The 22,708-nt window shown below is 42.8% G+C and overlaps 1 protein-coding gene across 2 annotated transcripts in view; it reads right to left on the bottom strand.

Moving 5' to 3' along the window:
• Positions 1–22,708, bottom strand: part of TSHZ3 (teashirt zinc finger homeobox 3) — a 69,682-nt gene that overhangs the window by 5,756 nt on the left and 41,218 nt on the right. The gene's annotated exons all lie outside the window — the stretch shown is intronic.

The raw sequence follows: 22,708 nt of genomic DNA, 5'->3' as shown, positions 1-22,708 counted from the left end.
CCTAAGTTTTTTCTTTATGCAAGGAAATTATGGAAACATTAAAAAAAAGGAATCATTAACTAATCAAAAAATATCTATTTCTATGTAATGCATTAATTTGCGGAAAAGCAAAAATAGAATATTACTCTCTTCAGTGGAATTTAAAATCTCTCACAAAGATAATTATAAACTGAAAAAATTCCCATTTTCAGTACACTCTGTGGTTAAAGACACCTGACATTTCAACACATCTGGAAAATGGTATTTGTATCCTGAAAAACCTATAGCTTGTTTCTTCAGGCAATAGTGCAGAGAAGATAGCAGTTTACACCCCAAAAAGCCCTGCTTTAACCAACAGACTGAAAAATGTAGAACACTAAAGTAGGTATCACACACACAGTATTAAACCTTGCAAACTTCTTCCAGGGAAAATATGTTTAAATGTTATCAGAAAACCACAAGAGACAAAACAACTGTTAAAGTGACAATGAAATCAGGCTTTTAGTTTCACATGGAGTATTTCTTCGTTCAGTTAGGTAATACAAAATATTCACTACTGTTCTTTCACATGGATGAATGGTAGCAAATCTTCCTCCAAGCATGTAAAGTTATAATGTGATCCTCAGAACACAAGTTAAACCTTTGAAAGCACAAACATTGCACATAAGAGCAACACATAATAATGATCGATTATTTCAGTTCAGACAATTTCAATGCAGAAAATCCAAGCAGCAAGGGTCCTGTTTTTAAAATTTGGGAGCACAGAGTTTGAAAGAATTATCTTAAAAAATTTTATCATAAGATGCTTCAAAGATGCTGGTACAAAGATCAGACTTTGGAAGCAAGTATACCTCTCTAATAAAACAGAGCGGTGCTGCTGCACTCTATTTTCTGCTTTTTCAAAATATTTTGGAAAAAAAGTATTATTATTTTATGTATATCAAAGACTCAGTAGCAACTTGAAATAAGGTTCAGCTCTGTCCTGCAAATACTTGCAACAAAACCCATACATAGAATTGAAAAAGGTGGATTTTCAGAAGTTTAGCACAAGAGACGAAAGTAGTTCAAATTACTCTCTGAAGCTGAAAAATTATGGATAGCTACCGATAATGTGCAGACAACTGATTGTTAACTGCCTCCCTCTCAACCACACCAAATCCCACTGAATAAGGAAGGATGGAAGGAAGGAATCATGGCATAAAACCTCTGATTTGGAAGCAAATGTAATACCCCTTTCCTCTTCCACCCTTGTGCAAACAGATTTTCTTTTACAACTCCCATTTCTTTGCCTCTGATTTGAAACCGCAGAATAATTTCCTTTTCCCAAAGTAAAGAACACCCAAAGTTCTCAGCACAGTGGCTGCCTCAAGGGGCCCTCAGTGACCCCACCAAGGCTCTCTGAGCGCTCCTGCCTGTGGTTTCTCTGGCTGCTGAGCACCTGAGTGTGTGCCACCCATTCCCAGCACCACATCTCACTCCAAACCCCATCCCTGCCCACCATGGAATGCCCTCCTTGGACCCACTGCCCAACCAGAGGGCACAGAACCCGCTCCCTAATTAGTGTGTTATTCTTTACATTTTTATTTCTCTTACTGCTGAACTCTTATGAATTTTGTTTGAACTGAAAGACTTGTCACATTCACAGCTTTTTTAGAGAGCGACTTTTACATTAGGGAAAACCTCCAGCATGCAGCTCATTTAAATGTAAATCTATTTACCTTTCATGCTTTCTTTGCCCTTTTCACCAACTATCAAGCATATTTGCGTGTTAACCAGGAGCTGCCTCCTCTATAGCTGTTCCCCTTCCTGAGCTCAAGTTGTGAAGCCAACTTGTGACATCAGTCTTTGATCCAGAAATGCAGGAAATGAGGCACAAACGACAGCGTGGAATTTAACCCAGCAATCTGCAACTTTGCGAAAGTGACAGCTCCAAGGGCTCCTTCTGCTCCTTCCCCTGCACAGAGCAGAGGAGGGATGGAACCTGGTCCAGGAAAGGGTCCCTGCCTCACCACACCTTGCCCAGGGCAAGAAATGGTCAATCTGAGCACAGATGGAGGTAACAGCCTCACTGCACCAGGCCCACAGCAAAGAAACTTCTTATTTGGTGAAGTACCTACAGGAAAAGCAAAGAGACTGTGGAAGCAGAGAATAAAATCAGGAGGAGATGGTAAAAGGGTTTTTCACTGTGATTCGCTGCCTGGAGGACAGACTGTTTATAAGAAGCACTGTCACCAGCTCATCCTTACTTAGCCATTACTCTATTATGTTAAAAAAAAAAAAAAAAAAAACACCAAAAAACAAAACCACAAAAAAAAGACAAAAAAGACTCGTAGTTCGATATTTTTCAAGTGTAGAATAAATGTTTGAACAGCAGGGCATCTGTAAAACTGTTCTTCAATGCCTCAACAGCAAAGTCTGAGGGGAAAAGAAACAACTTTAAAGGCAATTCTAGTGGCAGAAGTTAATAAAAGTGGAAATGAAAGAAATTAGGCAGTTCTGGGTTTTGTTTTTCCAGAGAAAAAGGACCAAAAAAAATCTCAGTTCTCCAAGCAGTGTTTAGTTTACATCTCACAGGGCACCATAACCCACAGGAAATTGCCTGCAAATTGAGCAGTGGTGTCACTGTGACACGGTATCTGACAAAAAGTGGAAAGCTGTTGCCTGGCATGGCATTCAAGTTTCTACAGAAGAGGATATCAAAGGGGTTCAGAAACACCTTGCAGGTACAGCCACGGAGAGGCTGAGAAGAGACAGTTCCCTCATTAATATTTGCTGTAATTATTAACTGAAGTGCTAGGTAACAACGAAATTAACACATTTGATACCAATATATAACAGTAAGCTGTGGTATAATGCAATTCATTTCCATACAAGAGGGAATTAACTTCATAACTGAGCTATGGATCATTTCTTTGCCAGTGGAAATAAATTGTGATCCATCACTGTCCAAAATGATCTACATATTGCAGAGACAGTAATAAACTCATATACCTGGCTCTGCACAGGCACCAGGGATCTGCTGCACGAGAGCAGAGAGGCACCAGGAGCTTCTCCACTGTGTGTCCAGAGGCTCAGGAAGCCCCCATGGAGCCAGAGCAGCTGTGCCAGCTGATCCCCTGGGCTCACCAAGGAATGTCCTGGGCTCACCAGGGTGTGCCAGCTGATCCCCTGGGCTCACCAAGGTGTGCCAGCTGATCCCCTGGGCTCACCAAGGAATGTCCTGGGCTCACCAAGGTGTGCCTGCTGATGTTCTGGCTCACCAAGGTGTGCCTGCTGATGTCCTGGACTCACCAAAGAATGTCCTGGGCACACCAAGGTGTCCCAGCTGTGATGTCCTGGCTCACCAAGGTGTGCCTGCTGATGTCCTGGGCTCACCAAGGTGTGCCTGCTGATCTCCTGGGCTCACCAAGGTGTGCCTGCTGATCTCCTGGGCTCACCAAGGTGTGCCTGCTGATCTCCTGGGCTCACCAAGGTGTGCCTGCTGATGTCCTGGGCTCACCAAGGTGTGCCTGCTGATCTCCTGGGCTCACCAAGGTGTGCCTGCTGATGTCCTGGCTCACCAAGGTGTGCCTGCTGATGTCCTGGGCTCACCAAGGTGTGCCTGCATGTCCTGGCTCACCAAGGTGTGCCTGCTGATGTCCTGGGCTCACCAGCACCACAGCTGCACCTCCATCCCCACTGCCAGAGCTGCTCCTCAGCAGGAGCAGCACAAACACTGCGTGCTTGCCACAGAATTCACAGAATCACTGGGTTGGAAGAAACTCTAGAGTCCAACCCAGCCCCAACAGCTCAACTCACCCCTGGCCCCCAGTGCCACATCCAGGCTCTGTTAAACACACCCAGGGATGGGGACTCCACCACCTCCCTGGGCAGCTATTCCAGAGCTTTATCACCCTGTCTGTAAAAAAATCTTTCCCAATGTCCAACCTGTATTTCCCTTGGTGCAGCTTGAGGCTGTGTGCTCTGGTTCTGTCAGTCCCTGGAGAAAGAGCCCAGCCCCAGCTGACCAAAACCACCTTTCAGGAGCTGCAGAGAGTGGTAAGGTCACCCCTGAGTCTCCTTTTCTCCAGGCTTGTCCTCCCCTCCATGGCAACACTCCCCAGTAAGAGGCTGGACACACACCTCCTTGAGATTGTTTGGAAATACAAGACCACAGCACTAAAGGTGTATTCTACTGTTCTCCAAAACCCAATTATATGCACATTTTTTTCCCTAATTTCCTGAAAAATACAGCTGAAACCATATATTTTGGCTTGGATGTATCTAAATATTTCATCCAAATATTTCTTTTCAATGCTTTTGAAATTTCTTGTTTTAATTATGTTTTTACTTGCCAAATTTTTTTCTTTTGTTTTAATTAGCTCACTGGGGGTATATTTAAGCTAGTATATATGCTGTTTTCTTGAGAAGGAACAAAACATTCCAATATTCTTCTCACATGAAAAACAGTCAGCTAAAAAGTTTATCAAAACCATTCGGTTTCTTGGAAGTATTTTTGCTTTAACCAAATGGCTTTCTATTAAAAAAAAAAATTAGATCATCTTTGTTATCCATCATTCAAAATCATCAATTAATACTAAGAGTTATCTTCCAAAGCATTTAATTTGAGTTCATTGGGAAAAGAAACTTCTCAATTGTTAAAGAACCTGAGCCTGTCTATATTTCACACTTGAAAAACAAAATAACAGCAGAATGGGATCAGGAGCAGAAATGCTCCTAATGCTTACAGGATCAATTTTATATTCCCAATAAAAAAGAAAGAGGGGAAAAGGATCATATTAGGTTATAAGGTGCAGCAGTGAGTAGGATTCTGATAGAGAAAGTCCCTATGCACCCTGACCCTCACTCCCCATTCCATGGCACTGCACAAGAGGTGGCTCCTATCTCTATCATTTTATATTATATATTTTACATTTTCCTGAATACTTGTCCCATTCTGTTTTATATCAGACACTAGCCACCTGAGAAATGAACAGAATATTTTTCAAATATTTAAGTAATCTTTGAAAAACCCTCAGAGTTCCCAGTTTTGGTGGGCCCTTTTGGAGTTAAGAGGCAGCTGAGTCCCAACACCAGTGCAGAGAAAGCCAAAGAGGAACAGCAGCATGGAGATGATCTGACTGTGCCAATGAACCTTATTCACAAAATTAATGAGCAGAGGCAAGAGAAAACCAGCTCTGTGGATGGAGTCAATCAAAGACCTAATGCAAATGAAGGCATATAAAAGAGTTATATTAGTCTGTTAGAAAACTCCCACTCCACAGGCCTTCCACTCACAGCAAGAAAGGCAAACATTTCACCCACAACATGAGCTATTTCCATACTGAGACTAACTGTTAATTCCCATGTAACTGAAATTGTATTTGAGACTTCTCTCCTTGGCAGAGATGCTCACATATTCCTCATTAGGCAGTCAGGCTGGGAGGCAGGAGTGACTGCCCTGTTTACAAGAGTGGCAAATGACAACAGCCTCTAAACGGGCATGGCAATACTGATTACCCAGCACCTTGACAGGGACACTATTCCTGTTAGAAAGGTCAAAGGTTCTGTTTCATAGAGGCAAGACTGTCTATTACGGGAGAGAAATGTTATTTCCAAGTGAAGAGGTCAGCACTTCTCTCTCACGTCGGCGCAAGTCCCCGGTACCTCGCACCGGAGCGCGAGCCCACTGCAAGACGGATTATTCTGCCCACTGGCAAGGTCAAGAATATTAATTTTGAACATGTTAATTTGATGTGATGTGCATGATTAATGCTTGTTTAGCTGGATTTTTTGTGTGTTGATAAATCTGCAGCCTTTTCACGCCAGTGAGAGTGCAGGGTTTAGTCCCTGGGAAGCGGTGTGGAGGGATGTGACATGGGATGTCAATCGGATGGGTGGCTGTCATTAGGCACTAAGAACTTTGAAGTGTATTTTGTTTGTTCCTTCATGAAAATACTGCAGCTGTCTGCCACAGAGAGCTCAGAAATAGGCCAGAGGAAGCTAGCCAGCTGCTCTGATTCAGCATCCTGGACTGGTATTACATTTGGAAAGACTTCAGAGAGGCCAAATCAACTGTAAGTGCTAAGAAATGAGAATTACATGGACAAGGACACACAGTGAAGAGATGATAACAAGGAATTAGTTTATGTGTCATTACAGTGTGGGCCACCTAAGCACAGAACAAAGCAGTTTCACATCAGGCACCTTTTCCTCATGTCACTGTATTCCAAACTCCCCTGGGTTCTGTGTAGTTCAAAGGAAGTACAGGACTCAGGTCTCCCATTCACTTTAGACTTTACAGAGCCACAAGAAACATGTCATACAGACCATTCACAAATGAGGAGAGAAAACATTCAAAAACTGCTATGAATTCTGATAAGAGAGGCATTCTTTTTTTCTGAAACCAAACACTATTTAGATGTTTCTTAAATGACAAAGTGAAAACCTCACATTTATGTATTATCTCCTTCACTAAATATAGACCTGAAAAAAACAGCATACCCTACTATAAAATGATGGCTTAGAAACAGCTTGGAACTATTGGACAGCATCATTTAACTGAGGTGTTCAATTATATGCACAATTATAAAAAAAAGCTAAAAACTTCAGTGAGTGCTTTATTTTTCACATCAGCCCTGTGGAAGAAACATTCTTATCCACAGTTTACAGCTGAAAACCTGGAAAGAAGTTAAAAGTTAATTGTCTAGTGCTAGACAGGAAGACAAGTGAAGGAACCTGTTACTCCTGTAGGCTAATATATATAATTCAGCTATTTACACAAAACATGGGAAGATGACTTAAGTTTGTTCTGTTTCCTCACACAGTATATTTATGTTAATACAATATATGCGTATAAATGAAAATAATTGCCAGTTTTCAGCTGAAAAAAATTATTTCTTCCAGTGAAATGCCCACAGGTTTCTGAAGGGAAAGGTTTCTGAAGTATTGTCAGAACTGTCCTGTGAAGAGCTCTCAGCTCCCAGCACACAGCAGGACCCAGGGACACTGTGACACCCACTCTGTGCTGGAGATGATCATGATGGATCATGCCTCCCTCCTCCAAAACAGCACCCTGCCTTCATTCCTCCCTGGGGCCTAAACCCCCCGGATTCACTGTGCTCAGCAGGGTTTTTATAAAACCTGCTCCAATTACTCACCCTTGAAGCACAGCACCACTCTTTCCTGATGTGGAGAGGAGCACCTGATCCCAACACACTGCACTGTGCCCTTCTATGGGTAGGGCTGCACAAGGATCAGTCTGAAATCTGTCTCACTTGAACAGTTCACCTGCCACTTCTACAAGAGTATTTTGACAAGAAGGGATCCAAATATTCAAAAGCCTTGGCTGAGAACCAAGGTCCAAGTTACTCTTAATGAACAAAATTGTATTCATTTCTAGAGACTTTCTTCAGGTATCATTCTTGTACAGCCCTGAGGGAATGACAAGTTTTTGAGAAACTTCACAAGAACAAGAGTTCAGAGCCTTTCTGGCCAGGAAGAACAGATTTTTAAGAGGTTTGATCTAAATTTGCAGTCTCACACATACAAAACAACTGGCTGCCTAGAGCACCACAGCTGGAGAACCATTGGTGTTCCACTGTGTGTGCCCATAGCTGTTACCAGAAGCAAGGCAGGGCTGACAGTAATCCAGTGCAAAGGCTGAGAAAGGTTATGGACTGTCACAATGACAGAAAGACCTCCCTTGCTATGGCATTTTGCGGAATCCATCTCCTTTCCCCTTTGTACTCTGGGGGAATAGAGATTGAACAGCTCCTATGGGCATATGCCTAGATTTTCTGGCTGATCCTGCTGAAAAAAGAGAAAAAGAAACCTTCTTGGCCTCCCTGCCACCATAAAACCAGCCATTCACAAGCACCACTAGAACCAGACCAAGGAGGCAAATGAGCAACTGAGACTGGGAGCACCCAGTGGGAATTCTCAACTGCTCCTCAGTTTGATTCAGTCCAGGGCCTTGTGATCCCATTTCATCAACATCCCTGTAGGACCCTCCTCTTCCTCCCCTCCACCTTCCCTGGGAAAGGCTGCTCTTCCTCCAACTGCCCCAAATTACAAATGAACACAAATGAACACCATTCCAAGGAGCATAAAGTTCCTCAATGTCCATGTTAAGGGTCAGCTACCCAGCCACAAAGGGAAAACACCACCAGGGATCAGGGAACCAGGCACAGACTGGTGAAGTATTAGCTGACAAGCAGCCCCAGAGTTTCAAAAATTTCACATAAACATCATGAATTCAATGACCAAGCGCATTACTAACAGGAAAAACCCCCACCTATATTTGCTGTATAAATAATTCAACATGAATAAATGTGATCCACTCTCAAGTTAGACAAAAGTGGCTTTTCCCTGGTTTCCAAGGCAGTTGCTTGGTGTGAAGTACTACAGACTTGCTAGAGAGTCCCACTCCATGCAAGCACACATGACAGTGGGCGTCAGTGAAACAGGAATTCAGCAGCAGAGAAAAAAGCTTCATGTTACACTTGACCCTAATTGTTCTTTGGATACTGTAGAATTTTTCTAAGCACAGAATTACTATTTCCTCAAAGGGACAAAAAATATTTACCAGAACATTCAAAGAAAAACACAATTGTTTGTTTTGGGGGGTGCTTTCTTTTTTAGTTAAAAGTCACAGTCAACATCCTGGCAAGATGAAGCCAAATTCTCTGTATGAATTGGTACCAAAATACAGAGCGACACAATCTCTGCTTGATACCAGACATTTGGGTGGCATCTTTTAATCACTGAAAAGCACACAGGGCATTCCACAAACTAATACAAGATTCACAGCCAACTCTGGGATAAGCAGCCATGAGCATACAAGTTCTCAATATGGCTCTAATAGCTCGTAATTATTATAATCCTTCACTGAGCAAACAGATGTTGTAAGGGAACTTCAGTTCCTTCAAATGCAGTAATCAAACCATTCTGCTTCTGCCCTGCCTCTTCTCACTAAATGCTTTGTATAGTGGAGTGGAAATAGCAAATGTAGTGACAAAATGACCATTTAATTGTCACAGAAATCTGTTTCTGAACAAAACTGATGTTGTCATTTCTCTTTATGCACATTTCTCAGTCTTCTGATATGGTTTAGAGGTTTCTTTTAACACCAAGAAAAAATCTTGCACCTTACTCTCTGTAATCTACCCACATATTTGGTTGTTCCTAATTTGTCCACATCTTACAAGCTGTACAGTAACTAGAATCTGGTGCTGTATTTGTGTTTAGCTGTACTAATCATACACACACATCTCTGGAGCTGCCACCTTCGCTGTGAAATTTTTAAAAATCAAGTTTTCACCTAAAACGCTTCAGTCCATTACAGTGAGTCATTCTACTTGGTGATTTATTTGTAAATAATCATGCCTACTTAAGACATTGAGAATGCACCAAAAGACCTTCAGCCTGATCCTTCATTTTGTTGCAAACTTGCATCTCCCATTGAAGCCCTTTCTACAGTAGCTTCAATAGCTATTTTGGCTGCAGTGCCTCCTTACAATAAACTCTATACATCTGTATGAATGGTATAGTAGAAATCCAAATGATTTCAATCACAATTTCAGCTATTGTGAACTCGTGCTTATAATGAAGTTCCTCTATTAAGAAAGGAGCTCAGTGTGGGCCAACAAAGCTTTGTGTCCTTTCACAGTTGCTATTCAGCCCTCATTTAAGAAAAACAACTATTGACTGCAATATGAATCTTAGGACTTGAAACAAGCAGAGATTCTCAGGATTACCTCTACAAGATGGCCCCAGCTTTTTTTTTTTTTTTTTTTTTTTTTTTTGTATGTGGAGCAAAAAAGAAGCACTGAATATTCATTTCACTCATTTGCTAACTATACTGATGTACACTGCTGTAAATGAGTCTCTATCTACCAGCACCTATTGAACAGAAGGGTGTTTGAATAGGTGGGGTTTGCTGTAATGCCACACTAAGATAATGTGCTAGAAACAAATGGTTCAGTGATTCCTGAATAGAAAATTTGCTGGAAAACCCTGAGAACCAGGAGACGAGGGGGAGGGGATTAAAATGTCGCTTCAGAGCCACCAACCAAACTCCTGTCATTTTTAAAAGATGTTCCTGTGGCACAGTATGAATAGTTTATAGCCATGATTGTGAACATTCAATGTCATATAAGAAAAGACACTTGTCAAGAGCCTTTCCCTTACCAGCACCCTCATCATGACCTGTGTTAATGAAGTTAATTGAATTTAAGATCAATAATGGTTAATTATTGCAATTTGACATTCTGAGATAAATGGCTTTAAGACAGAGAAATGTGTGTGTATGTGAATTCTCTCCAAAGAAGGTGAACACATTACAGCCTAAGAGGGATCACACAGTCCTTCCATTGATCCTGGTACAATCTGATCGACCTAATCCTCTGATGAATGTGGGCTTTTCACAGCTACAAGTAAATGTTCTACAAGACTACTCTAACCCTTGTCACTGACCAAATCTATATGAGCTGTACACTAGAAATCTATTGAGATAGATTAAAGAACTGCTGTAGAAACAAGAGATGCTTCAATAAAGATGAAGGTTTATTATATTGACTATTAATGTTACATGCAGTATGTAATTATGAATGCTTATGGATCATAAGAGTTTAATTTTGGTCAGTCAGATGTAAATGATCATAACTGAACAATAGTACTAAAATTAAAAAGTAACAGATTAAAAAAAATCCAACAAGCATGTTGAATTTGACGACTTAAGAGTGAATGCTCAGTAAGAGAGAGATTTTAAAATCATCCTTGAAATGTGCATGAAAATGCTCACAGACAGGTATTTATTTCACTCATCAACCTACTTCATTTGGGGTTTTTTAAGTTTACTTTCACAATAGTTCCTCAACAGGAAGACGTTTTTCAAACGTGTTAGTAATGATATTCTTACATGCATACTGAACAAGTTAAATGACCACTTACAAGATTTATAATGACAAAGTAAATGTCAAGGAAAAAGTATTACTGATTGCAGAGCACTGACAATAAAAAGCAGCTGAAGAGTTCTGTCAAAATGTAAGATTATGCAAAAACACTATTGAGAACACTGCTAATCATCTGCTCTTGTCAATTACTTGAAGGGTATCTGACAGCATATTTACATTAAACACATTTCAGTAGTGAAATCCTTAATGCTGTATCAGAATATTTTCATTATCATTAGAAATCCTTTAAAAGTCCTTTTGCAGCAGAGCATTGTAACAGCAATGATGTAATATCTCTCTCTGTATCAGGTAGGGGTTTCTATTTCATGCTATTATGGCTACATAATATTTGAAATAATATAACCAGAGACTAAATATACATGTAAGATGGCAATTCCCGTGTTCCTGTATTCAATGCAGGTATTTTCAAGTAACAGCTTTGCAGGAGTCTCAAACTAAAGGCAAACTGATGATCTGTCTTTGTCTGGCCATTCTTTTAGCCTTTTACTACTCCTGTGACTGCACTTTGTCATGGCAAAGGACATTATCAAGCAGAGATTTTTTTCTAAATCTCTGATTGTGACTTGCAATTCAGCTGCTTTAGGAGGAGACACATTAGCTACCAGTGCCTTTCACCTGCTGCAGAAACTTATTTTAGTTATGTCTGTCTTATACTTCATGGAACCCTTCCTCCAAAATAGAGAAATAAATGAAATGTAATGAAAATGAAATGTTGATCCTTTCCATGCTTCAGCAGGCGTTACTAAAAAAGCACACATAACCCTGTTTGATGTGTAGAACAGTAAGCATGCATAAAAATGGACAGAGAGGATGCATGAGCTGCCTTTCAGGAGGAATTCATCTGGGCTTAGAGAAAAAGAAGGAAAATAAGCCCCGATCACGACTTGCAGGATCAATTTGTGGTTTTTCCACCACTTTTGTTGCAGATGCATACCTAAACTCAGTTTGTAAAAAGGGGAGCAGAGCCCTGACCCTCCCAATGCTTCTGAAGAACCAGAGATTTTCAGACAAAAACACCACAAAGCAGAACTAAGCTGGCAGAAAGCTCGGGGTCTGGGTGAGGTTCTGTCCTGATCCAGGTGAGGGGCACCCCTTGTCACTCCCTCTTCAGTCGAGGGCAGGGGTGAGCTCTGCACTAACCCAGCGCACATGTGACATCACTCAGCGTGTCAGGAGTGTCACACGCACCCATACACCCATCTGTGCTGCTGGGAAGCTGGGAAGGCACCAGCCAGGCCTCCCACACCTGAGGCAGGTAGAGCCAGCTCTTTGGCCCTGCCCTGCCCCTGCCAGCTTGGCCAAGCCAGCAGCACCAGTCCCTGTGCCATGCTGGGCACTGGGCACACCTGAACCCTGTCCCAGAGATTCCTGCCTGCCTTGCAAACTGCCAGCATGCCTGGCCAGCTGCACTCAGGCACTGGGAAATTGTTTTTCCCCTTTTCCTGGGGTCCAGCCCCTCTCTGCTCTGCCAATGTCCATGGAAAGCCTTCCCCTCATTTCCAATCCAGCACCTCCAGGTTCTGAGGAAGGAGCCCACAGAGCAGTGCTCCAATGGGACAGCCACAGCTCGGCTGAATCAAGAGAGTCTCTGTAAAATTATGTCTTTTTCATGCAAAATACATCACTTCCTCCAAGAGATGTGAGGATGTTTTTCTCCCCAAGTGAACACGAAAAATCCTGATTCCCAAGACAAGAGCTAACTCTCCGTGCCACACTGCAGCCGCAGTTGGGTTTTATTGTTGACCTGAAAGCAGTGATTTCATTGGAAATGCTGACACAAACATGACTATTGCTGCTGATGATACGCATCTCACATACGCTGAATCTAAGGGATGTGGGAGGATGCTTTAACTGCTAAATTGAGTGAAAAGGACATAGAAGTAAAAGTACCAGAGAGTCATTTTGCATGTGGGATTCCTATTGACCTTACTGGGAATTTTCTGTGGAAACCAAAAGGGAGTTATGTCTCAGGGGAATTAATCCGTTCCCTTACATGGGCACAGAAAAAAAAAGAGGACTATCCATGTCAATACTTCAAATTTGCAGTCACGAGAGACTGAATGTCTCGGGGAAACAGAAAGGAGATACACAGCCTTTCACTTCTAGGTCACTGGCTGAAATCCTGCTTATTTCAGCAGTGACCAAAACTCATTACCATCCAAGCCTGCTGCTCAGTGACCAATAGTATGTGAAAGGAGCTTGTGGCCTCAGAGGCAGGTGCCCACTGTCCGCAGCCTCAGCAAAAAGACCAAGGATTTGGATGAACATTAAATATGAATTTCAGCTCCACCCCAGGTATCACTTCCCATCCCAGGTGTTTCTGTCCTCCCAAGCTGCTCTTTGCTTGGATTAACCATGGGCTTGGCTCATCGCCTTGCCCCTGCCTGACCAGCTATGGGGGGAGCTGCGCTGCCACCACGGGCTCTGCTCTGCAGCCCGGGGTCCCTGCCCGCCTTGCCCAGATCCCCGCTCATCTCCTCCCTTCTGCTCCCTGCTCTTCTGCGCTGTGCCAACATGAGCAAAGGTGTGCTGGTGCTGGTGTCTCCACAGCACCCCAGGGTGTCTTTCATCCAGGGTGTTCCCTGACTAAGGGACTCCAACCAACCTCTGGAGAGCAGGCAACTCCCAGAGCCAGGTCTGCCTCAGCGTGTCAGGAGAGCCTCAGCATAAAAGAGATGACTTCATGTATCTTTGATACAAAAAGAGAATCTGTACTCCACAAATAAAAACAGTCTGCAGCCTTTAAGAAGATTTACAGCTGCCACAACAGAGCCCTGGGGTCTTCTCTGTCATTAGTTGCAAGAACAATTTAGACTATGACACCACAGGCTGAACTGACCCAAACCCCCATTTTCTCCCCAAAATGAAGAAGTTTAAAAAAAAAAAATCAAAACCTTAATATGTATAATTAAATTAATCATCATAAATTACTTTTAGCACAGAGAGTTAGATTTATAATATCATTTTCAAATCTCTATGTGAGGTTTAAATATTTTATAGCATATGTGAGTTAGAGGGAAATGTGTCTAATGGCTTAAATATCACTGTACAGCAGTAGACTTTGACAAAAACTGTAGCACAACTGTTTCTAAGGTAGTTTGTAAAAATTATTTATTTCCATACCAGTTAATTATGATGGGAGTCTTTGTTGAATGCACAAGCATTAAAAAAGTGCTGATATTTTATGCATCTTTAACTGTAACGTGCTTCCCTGCAGCGCATTGGTAACTCCTTGACATTTAACATTCACTCACAGCAACTATAATAAGGGGTTTGATTGCTTCTTTTGCAGATGCAGTAATTTAATAACTGTGATCAGTTGCATAAATTTACTATACAACCATCTTAAGTTAGCCACATTAAAATTAAGCAAAATTGTAATCTGTTGACAGATTATTGCTCCTGAACAATTCTACTAAAAGCATTTCAGATTAGCTTGTGCCACAAGCATTTTTGTTTTATAAGCTTGTAAAAAATACTGCTGCTCTTTTTTTCCTTCCAATCTTACTATTAGACAATTACATGAAATTTTATGTTTTCTGTTAAATCACCTGAACTGGGATGATTTAGTTATTTATACCACATTATGTTTTGAATGCTGCTATTTGAAAAATATTCGTTTGTCAGTTCCTTCACCCTCTCACCCAGTAATTCTCACTGTATAACTTTGCATCAGATACTTCTGAATGAAGGGAACGTGCGAGAAAGAAGCTTTTATGAACACAATAGCAGCACTGCTTTCACCTTTCCCTAATCAAATAAAAAATAATGCCTTTTTCTTTGCTCTGGAGGACTCCCATTTCCCTTTCATTTCTATAAGGCAATACCATTTCCTGGAAAATACAGGATTATTCACGTAATGCTTACATAGAACCTTTCCCCACAGTCAAGCCTACGAAACAGGCATTTTTATGGGGGCTAAGGAGATCCTGGGGTCCATTCCAAGCCCCAACCATGATGAACACAGCACCATGGCCCACTGGCTACCTTTTAAAGCAATCTTGAACTGAGCAGGGAAGCCGTGAATGCATGTTTCTGATACTTCTCAGGAAATATCTTTGACCATCTGCTTAGACTTGCCAAATACGCTTCCGAGTTTCCAATTTTATCGGCGCTTAAAAATACGATCTCTGCAAAAACCACGATGATCCAGCGACATATCTGTATTTAAAGGCAAGGGAATCCAGGAACACTATCCAAACCCCAGAGTTAGGTGGGAAGGGGTTGTGTTTGAGCTCCATGTGTGCATCCCCAGGAGCCCATTGGGGCAGTTACCTGGGCAGGGGCTGTGTTTGAGCTCCAAGTGTGCATCCCCAGGAGCCCATTGGGGCAGTTACCCAGGAAGGGGCTGTGTTTGAGCTCCGCTGGGGCAGTTACCTGGGCAGGGGCTGTGTTTGACCTCCATGTGTGCATCCCCAGGAGCTCACTGGGGCAGTTACCTGGGCAGGGGCTGTGTTTGAGCTCCACGTGTGCATCCCCAGGAGCCCAATGGGGCAGTTACCTGGGCAGGGGCTGTGTTTGAGCTCCATGTGTGCATCCCCAGGAGCCCAATGGGGCAGTTACCTGGGCAGGGGCTGTGTTTGAGCTCCATGTGTGCATCCCCAGGAGCCCAATGGGGCAGTTACCCGTGCAGGGGCTGTGTTTGAGCTCCATGTGTGCATCCCCAGGAGCCCATTGGGGCAGTTACCTGGGCAGGGGCTGTGTTTGAGCTCCCCTGGGGCAGTTACCTGGGCAGGGGCTGTGTTTGAGCTCCGCTGGGGCAGTTACCTGGGCAGGGGCTGTGTTTGAGCTCCACGTGTGCATCCCCAGGAGCCCATTGGGGCAGTTACCCGGGAAGGGGGTGTGTTTGAGCTCCACGTGTGCATCCCCAGGAGTTCATTGGGGCAGTTACCCGTGCAGGGGCTGTGTTTGAGCTCCACGTGTGCATCTCCAGGAGCCCATTGGGGCAGTTACCTGGGCAGGGGCTGTGTTTGAGCTCCATGTGTGCATCTCCAGGAGCCCATTGGGGCAGTTACCTGGGCAGGGGCTGTGTTTGAGCTCCACGTGTGCATCCCCAGGAGCCCAATGGGGCAGATACCCAGGAAGGGGCTGTGTTTGAGCTCCACGTGTGCATCCCCAGCAGCGTGCTGAGCTAGAAGCAAAGGGCTGCTGTCTCCCTGATGCCCAGAGGTGCGGGCTGAGCCGCTCGTTCCCCCATAAGCGCGCTGTCACTTGCGCTGAGCGCCGGGCGCTGGCCGGTGACGGGTCCCTGCCGTGGCCCAGCCTCCCGCAGAGAGGGGCCCACTGCTGCCTGACAAATCCGATGGGACTGCACTCCCAAACCCCCTGCCAGGAGCCCTCACAGTCAAGTGTCCGTCTTTGGGAGCCAGGCTGAAGTGACGGCTGTGACACGGCGCTCACGCCGCTTAATGACACATTTAATGCGGAGTGATCGGGGAGAGGGAGGCTCGTGGAACTTCAAAGACAGACACAGGCACTTGCCACCTGTCCTTATTTTTATCCTTATATTTCCAAAACAAGCATTATCATTAAGCATCAAATAGGCATTTCTCTTGCAACTAGTACCTGCTAATCTTTTATAATCAATTACCTAGTGCAATTATGTTTGTTTGCTTCTAATTATAAGTAATTATGCTTCTAAATATTTTCTTTAGATTACGAAGAGAATAAAAATAGGGGCAGAGGAAAGTGAGACTAGATTATGATTATTAAAAGGGAAACATTTAATTAATTACTTAAATGGAATAATCAGCAAACACCCATTTAAACTTTCCAGACAGAACACTTCACAAAAATACTCCCCACTTCACCCTCGACATATGTTGAACATAAAAAGTTTAAAATAAGTTATGAAACTTTTGGAATACCTCCTGTCTCTCTTCACTTTATAGAGCAAAAAGGCTTCTAGTTTATTAACATTCTCTGGACAGTAATCACATTTTTATGTATCTCTGACTACCTGCATGAACAAAGTTCTAGACAAAATTATTAATAAAATATGAAGGTTCCTTTTTTTTTTGTCCAGAGCAACCTCAATAAACTGCTTTGTGCATTGTTACAGAAAGTGCTCGACATTTTTTTTAATCTAGTATTCATGGCATTTAGGTAAAATTTTGAAATATAAGATGCTTCACACCAAGAAACCAGTCTCAAAAATACCCTCAACCCTAGAAGATTCAGTGAGAATTCAATTGCCCATGGATATTGCCCAAATAATTCTCCACACTACAGGAACACAACAACATTGCTTATGGATCTTCATCTCACATGCTCTGATGGTAAAAAGATGCAGAACTTCATCCACAGAGAATACAAAAGCAGCTTTTTGCACAATCAAAAGAAGATGCCAATTCTCTATTAGAAAGAAACAATTAAAACTAGATAATGACTACGAACAGCTCTGACCTGCTGAGAGCCTGAAGGCTTTGCTTCACTCAGGACTCCACTTCTGTCTGCAGGTCAGCCCTACGCAAACAAAGCCTTAACAGAAATGTTACGGAGGAAATAATAGCCATTTCCAATGATAATACACAATTTTAGCACCTACGCTTGGCTGATTTAGGTGGTCGGCTAACATGTCAAACAGCCTGCCTTAGTTAGGTGAGCCTTTAATGGGTAACTGGCAGACTCTGGCAGCCTTATTTCTGTTTTAGATTTGGTTTGTCATTGGATATCCATTACCTGCCATTCATCTTTGATCTCTTTGGACAGGCCTGATCAAAAGATGTCATTTGACCTACTCCACTTGGCAGAAACTTGTATGACTCTCATAAAGGGGGCACCCCAGCTATAAATAAAATGACATTATTATTTTTCTGTCCTATCATGTAGAAGAGACAATTATGATAATGCAGTGTCTGTCACTTGGAGCCCAGCAAATTGCTAGCTCTCACGCAACTGTTTAGCTTTCTTATTTGTTTTTTGTCTGTTTTCCTCCATTTCAAGTTGAAAATAAAACAGAATTGAAATCACTAATGCTCTGCCTCACACTCTGACAGTCTCAGGGTTTCCTTTTATGGGACTGACGTGCAGATGTGACCATCAGACTGTTTGTCAGTGGTGGGTGGTGGTTAAGTGCTGTGTTGGCAGCACATCCCAACAATGGAATCAGGTTTATACTTCATTTCCACCTCTGCACACGAGCGCCTGTCTGAATGCAGTGCTGGTAGACATTACACCAAACAGATACAATCGGAGAGAGTTTATTGTATCTTTAATAAAGCAACAATAGAGGAAATGTATGAGCCCTCTCTCCGCTGCCAGGGGGCTTATGCGTGGGGAAGGGTTCTGGGAAGGATGACAACAAGCCAACTGTCAGGATATTGGTAGGCTTGGGGTATTTTCCTGAGTGGCACATACTCCTCACTCCTGTGTTCTCCTACCTCTAACAGAGCACGCTGTGAAAAATGCGAAGCACTTGTGTTTAAAATTTTAATAGAAATATAATTGTTATAAAAATAGCAATATAATTAGAGTAATAATAATTTGGATAATTTGGATTAGGACAATATGAAACAATAGAAACAAAGAGTTACAGACAATCTGGGTACCTTTTTCTGGGCTAAATTTTAAGTGTCCTGTTGCTGCTATCTCGCTGCGAGTCCTTTCTTTAAAAAAAAAGTATCTTACATAGTGTTAAAATAGAAACTCTGCTATGTTATAACCTAAAACTATATTTAACACACTACTTTAAGAGAATTAATACAGCATAACTTTCTAACATAACACATATAATATTCATTTTAATATTTGCAAAAATCCAATCGCAAAATACGCATTTTTCACAACGCTGTGTCCATGTCCACACGTGCAGGGAGCAGAGCACGTCCAGACTCCTGTCTGCTCCCTCAGTGCCCACGTTGGGCACCAGCCTGGGCACTAAGGAGTGCACATCCCGTGGCCTGAGCCTCCTCACCGCCTCCTGGCTGGAACTGCCCTTCCCACACGCTGCCTGCCCCCAGGTGATGCTCGGGATGCTCTCCCTCTTTTCCAGGCAGACGTTCCCAGCAATGCTACTCAAAGCCCTGGCACTCAAAAGAAGTGGCACTCAGCTGCCCAGCAGCCCTCACAGGGGACAGCACCCAGCCCTGCTCAGCCCCCACAGCACCACACATCAACACCCTCACAACAGGACACAAACAGCCACCAATCAGTCATCCTGCTCCTACAGCAAAACTCTGCACAGTTAATCCACCATTAACTACAGGCCTTCACTATGGGCAAACTGCAAAACCAACAGTGGGCAAAAACACATGTGCTTTCAATATCCTTTGTATTGCAGAATCTTTGGGTAGAACCATCCCCAAAGATTCTGCAACACAAAAACATAGATATGTTCACATAGATTGGCTTTTCTATGTACCTTCATTTTTTAATTTGTTCCCCTTGCTCTTATACAGGCTTGATGTGCTGCTGCCAGAAAACAGATCTCGACAGAGATGCTGAGAGAAAACTAAAACTGTTAAGGGCTTGTAAATACAAATAATTAATTATTTGTAATTAATTATTCATGATTAATTTGTGCCAGAACAGGAATGTTTTATTCTGAATTAATTTGATTCATTTCAAAATTGCTACTTTAAATTGCTACTCTACCATAACGTGATATAATCTCTCTCTGTAGACAAGCCCTAAAATATTAAAAAAGCATTTAAAACAAAGGAAAAGCATCACGTTCTCTCACAGAAACACACGGTGCCTGCTGTCCTTGCAAAGTACTTTGTCTGCTCATCCAAAAGCAACCTGGACAAAATGGAGCCTCTCCAGTGGCCTAGAAAAATTTTGCAACAAGGAAAATGGGGGGGAAATATTTCAGATCAAACTTGGAAGTGGCTGGGAACAGTTCCCTGATGACAAATCCCACTGGTGCTACCCAGAGAGCAACTGAGAACAACGAGGTTCTCCTCAGCCAAGGCTACGCTGAGAAGCTCAAGGGATCTGAGCATCAGTAAGAAGCAGCAACAAAGGAACACTAGAAACAAAAACAAACAACAGGAATTGCAGGGCATTTTTTAAAGATGGAAAACACCTAGATCTTTTTCTCATGAACTTAAGGATACTAAAAAGAAAACAGATGGCAGGACTTAATAAAATTCAAGTACATTTGGCAAGGCAGCCTTTTACTGTTGCAATAGTGCATGTTATCCTTCTAATGCATCACAGAAGGATGCCTGCAACACAGCACAATTCTTTCAAGTAGACTTTTTTTATTACAAAGTTTAGCTTCTTAATAACACATATTGAAAAGAGGAAACATACACAGACCAATAACTTCTTCTCCAGTTTGAGTTTGTACAGTCCAGAAATCCTCAGCAGAGATCTGAGCCAAAGCAGGCACTGGGCAAGTACTGCTCCAGAGTGACCTGGACCATCCTCACCTATTCCAGCTTTTCAAACCAGCCAAGGATGCACATTGTTCTTATACAAAGAAACTTCCAGGACATTAACTCCACAACTCTGCTAGAATCACTAAACATACAAAAACAAGAGTCCTCAGTTTTTATCATATTATCTCTTTTAGACTGCAGTCAAAAAGTACATACAGTATCTTATGTTTAGGATCTCATCATTAAGATTATTAATATGGACTTCATTTGGCAGAGACAGACAATTGCCCCACAAGTCCCAGCAGTTCCTTGTGAGCAGGCATTCCAGTCCAAACACTCACAGGATTTTAAATTCTTTTTAACTCAGGGCAGAGCTTTCTGATCACCTTTGGAGAAGGTAGACAAGAGATCCTAAAGGAAAGGGCTGGTCTCAGTGAATGAAGACTTCTCGGCACAGGATAACGTACTAAGGTTTAAATTTAAAAGGGCATGGCTGAAATGGAAAGTACCACTTGGGAAAGAAATTCAACAGTAATATCAGAGAAAGTGAAGCAGCACAATGATGGCTCATCCCAGATACAAACTGCTGAAGTTAATTGCAAAGCATCCTCCAAAGGTACTTTCTCCTTCGGCCAGTTCTGCAGAGCTGAACCAAAGGCGGCTCCTGCACACAGGTCTGACCTTGGGAAAGGATGGACAAACTGCCTGGTTAACTCCCTAGTTTACTGCTCAGCCTTTTTAAAGGCAAAAGGAGCATTTCCTCACATCCAGCCACACATTCATCTGCATTTCTGCTGCTGAGATTTATTTCTAAGCAGTCACAGCTACACTGCAGTGCCAACCTTATTTCAGTACAAGAACGCCCTATTTTGATTTAACACTGCAAACTGCACCATACTGCTATGAAAATGACCAGATTGAAATCAGTTTAAAAGCATAGCTTTAGTTAAACTAACACAGATTCATTTGCAGGCACCAAACTCTGCCTCATCACCAGAGGTATTGCCTACCTGGCTCACTCAGCACTCTGCTTTGTTACAGCTGCCTCCTTTGTAACTCTCTCTCCAAAACTTCTAACAGATTCAGTAATCCTGCCCCAGTAAAACAATCACTTTTCACAGGAAGAAACACAGTCAGTTTCTCTAGACAAACAGACTTAATTTCCCCCCTCTCCTGCTCCTCCCAGGTACTGCTGCAAGTGCACCTCCATCTCGCAGTCTGTCCAATCCCCTCCAACATCCAACTTACAGGTAACATCTGACTGTGTCGGTGGCTTTTGGGCACCTAAGGTAGTGCCACAAGTAAAATCTGAAACGTATCTGATGCATATGAACCAAAATAATTAATTTCAAAACAATTTGTAGTAGTTCTTTCAGCCAGGTACTTAGCTGCAGTCTATTAATTTGCCCTAAAATTTGGCAGGTTTCTAAAAAGAAGGACCGTAAAATCATTGTTCAAAGAAAACCCCCTATCACCTGCAACATCTATGAATATATGTTAATGAAATGGTAAGCTGTTTAATAAGCCATTATCAGTTATATAAAAAATATTTAATCTGCAGATTACAACATACTTACTAAAGCAGCTGTCCATATCCAGGCAACCATAATTTCACTATCTAGCTCGGTATTGAAATATGAAAGCATTTTGTGAGGATCCAGGATATTTGGCATGGACATTAGTAATAATGTTCCTGGCACCATGCACTACCTGCATGTTCATGCTGTGGGAAGGCTTCCTGCTCCTATACATCTCATTATCTACTGGTGCCACAGTGGGAATGTGAATGCAGTCAATCACTCCCTGGATACTCAGGAAACTAGCAATGACATATAAACCTTCATTGACTTTCTGTTGCTGTTGTAGAGTGTTTGGTAACTTGATGAATGTCTGACTGTGTTGCAGCATGGCATCTAGGAAATGAGGAAGGCACCTGGACGCACAGGGCTGACTCATCTGTTTGTGGCCCCCCGCTACCCTCCGCGACGGCCGCCCGTCGAGCGCAGCCCATCCCTGGGATGGCAGGGGACCTGCTGCTGCCTTCCCCTGGCAGCTGCCCCGAGAGCAGGCACGTGGATGTGCTCTGGAGCACGCAGAGGGAGGCGTGGGACACGCTGCTCCTGCAGATGGAGGTGTGGGACACGCCGCTCCCACGTGCGCAGAGCCCCGACGCTCATCCCCGGCTCGCACCAAAGATGCTCAGGCGTGTAACAGCGAGATAAGAACAGCTCCCTCAGCATGTGCTCCAGGCAGCTATCAGTGTCAATCTAACTCCCCAACTGCTCTGTGATACTCGAACAGAACGCAAGGATGTATAATAATAATAATATAGGATGGGTTATTAATGTACAGGCAAGATTAGGCGTGTCAAGGTGCACCTGCAGGATTCCCATCCTGTGTGTGTGTGTGTCTGATGGTGCAGGCGTTTGTCCTCGTGGATCTCTTCAC

Source organism: Melospiza melodia, chromosome 13 (genome assembly GCF_035770615.1).
Source record: "Melospiza melodia melodia isolate bMelMel2 chromosome 13, bMelMel2.pri, whole genome shotgun sequence".
Classification (NCBI taxonomy): domain Eukaryota; kingdom Metazoa; phylum Chordata; class Aves; order Passeriformes; family Passerellidae; genus Melospiza; species Melospiza melodia.
The sequence above is the reverse complement of the archived record's forward strand: the minus strand, read 5'-3'. Positions and strand labels throughout refer to the sequence as shown.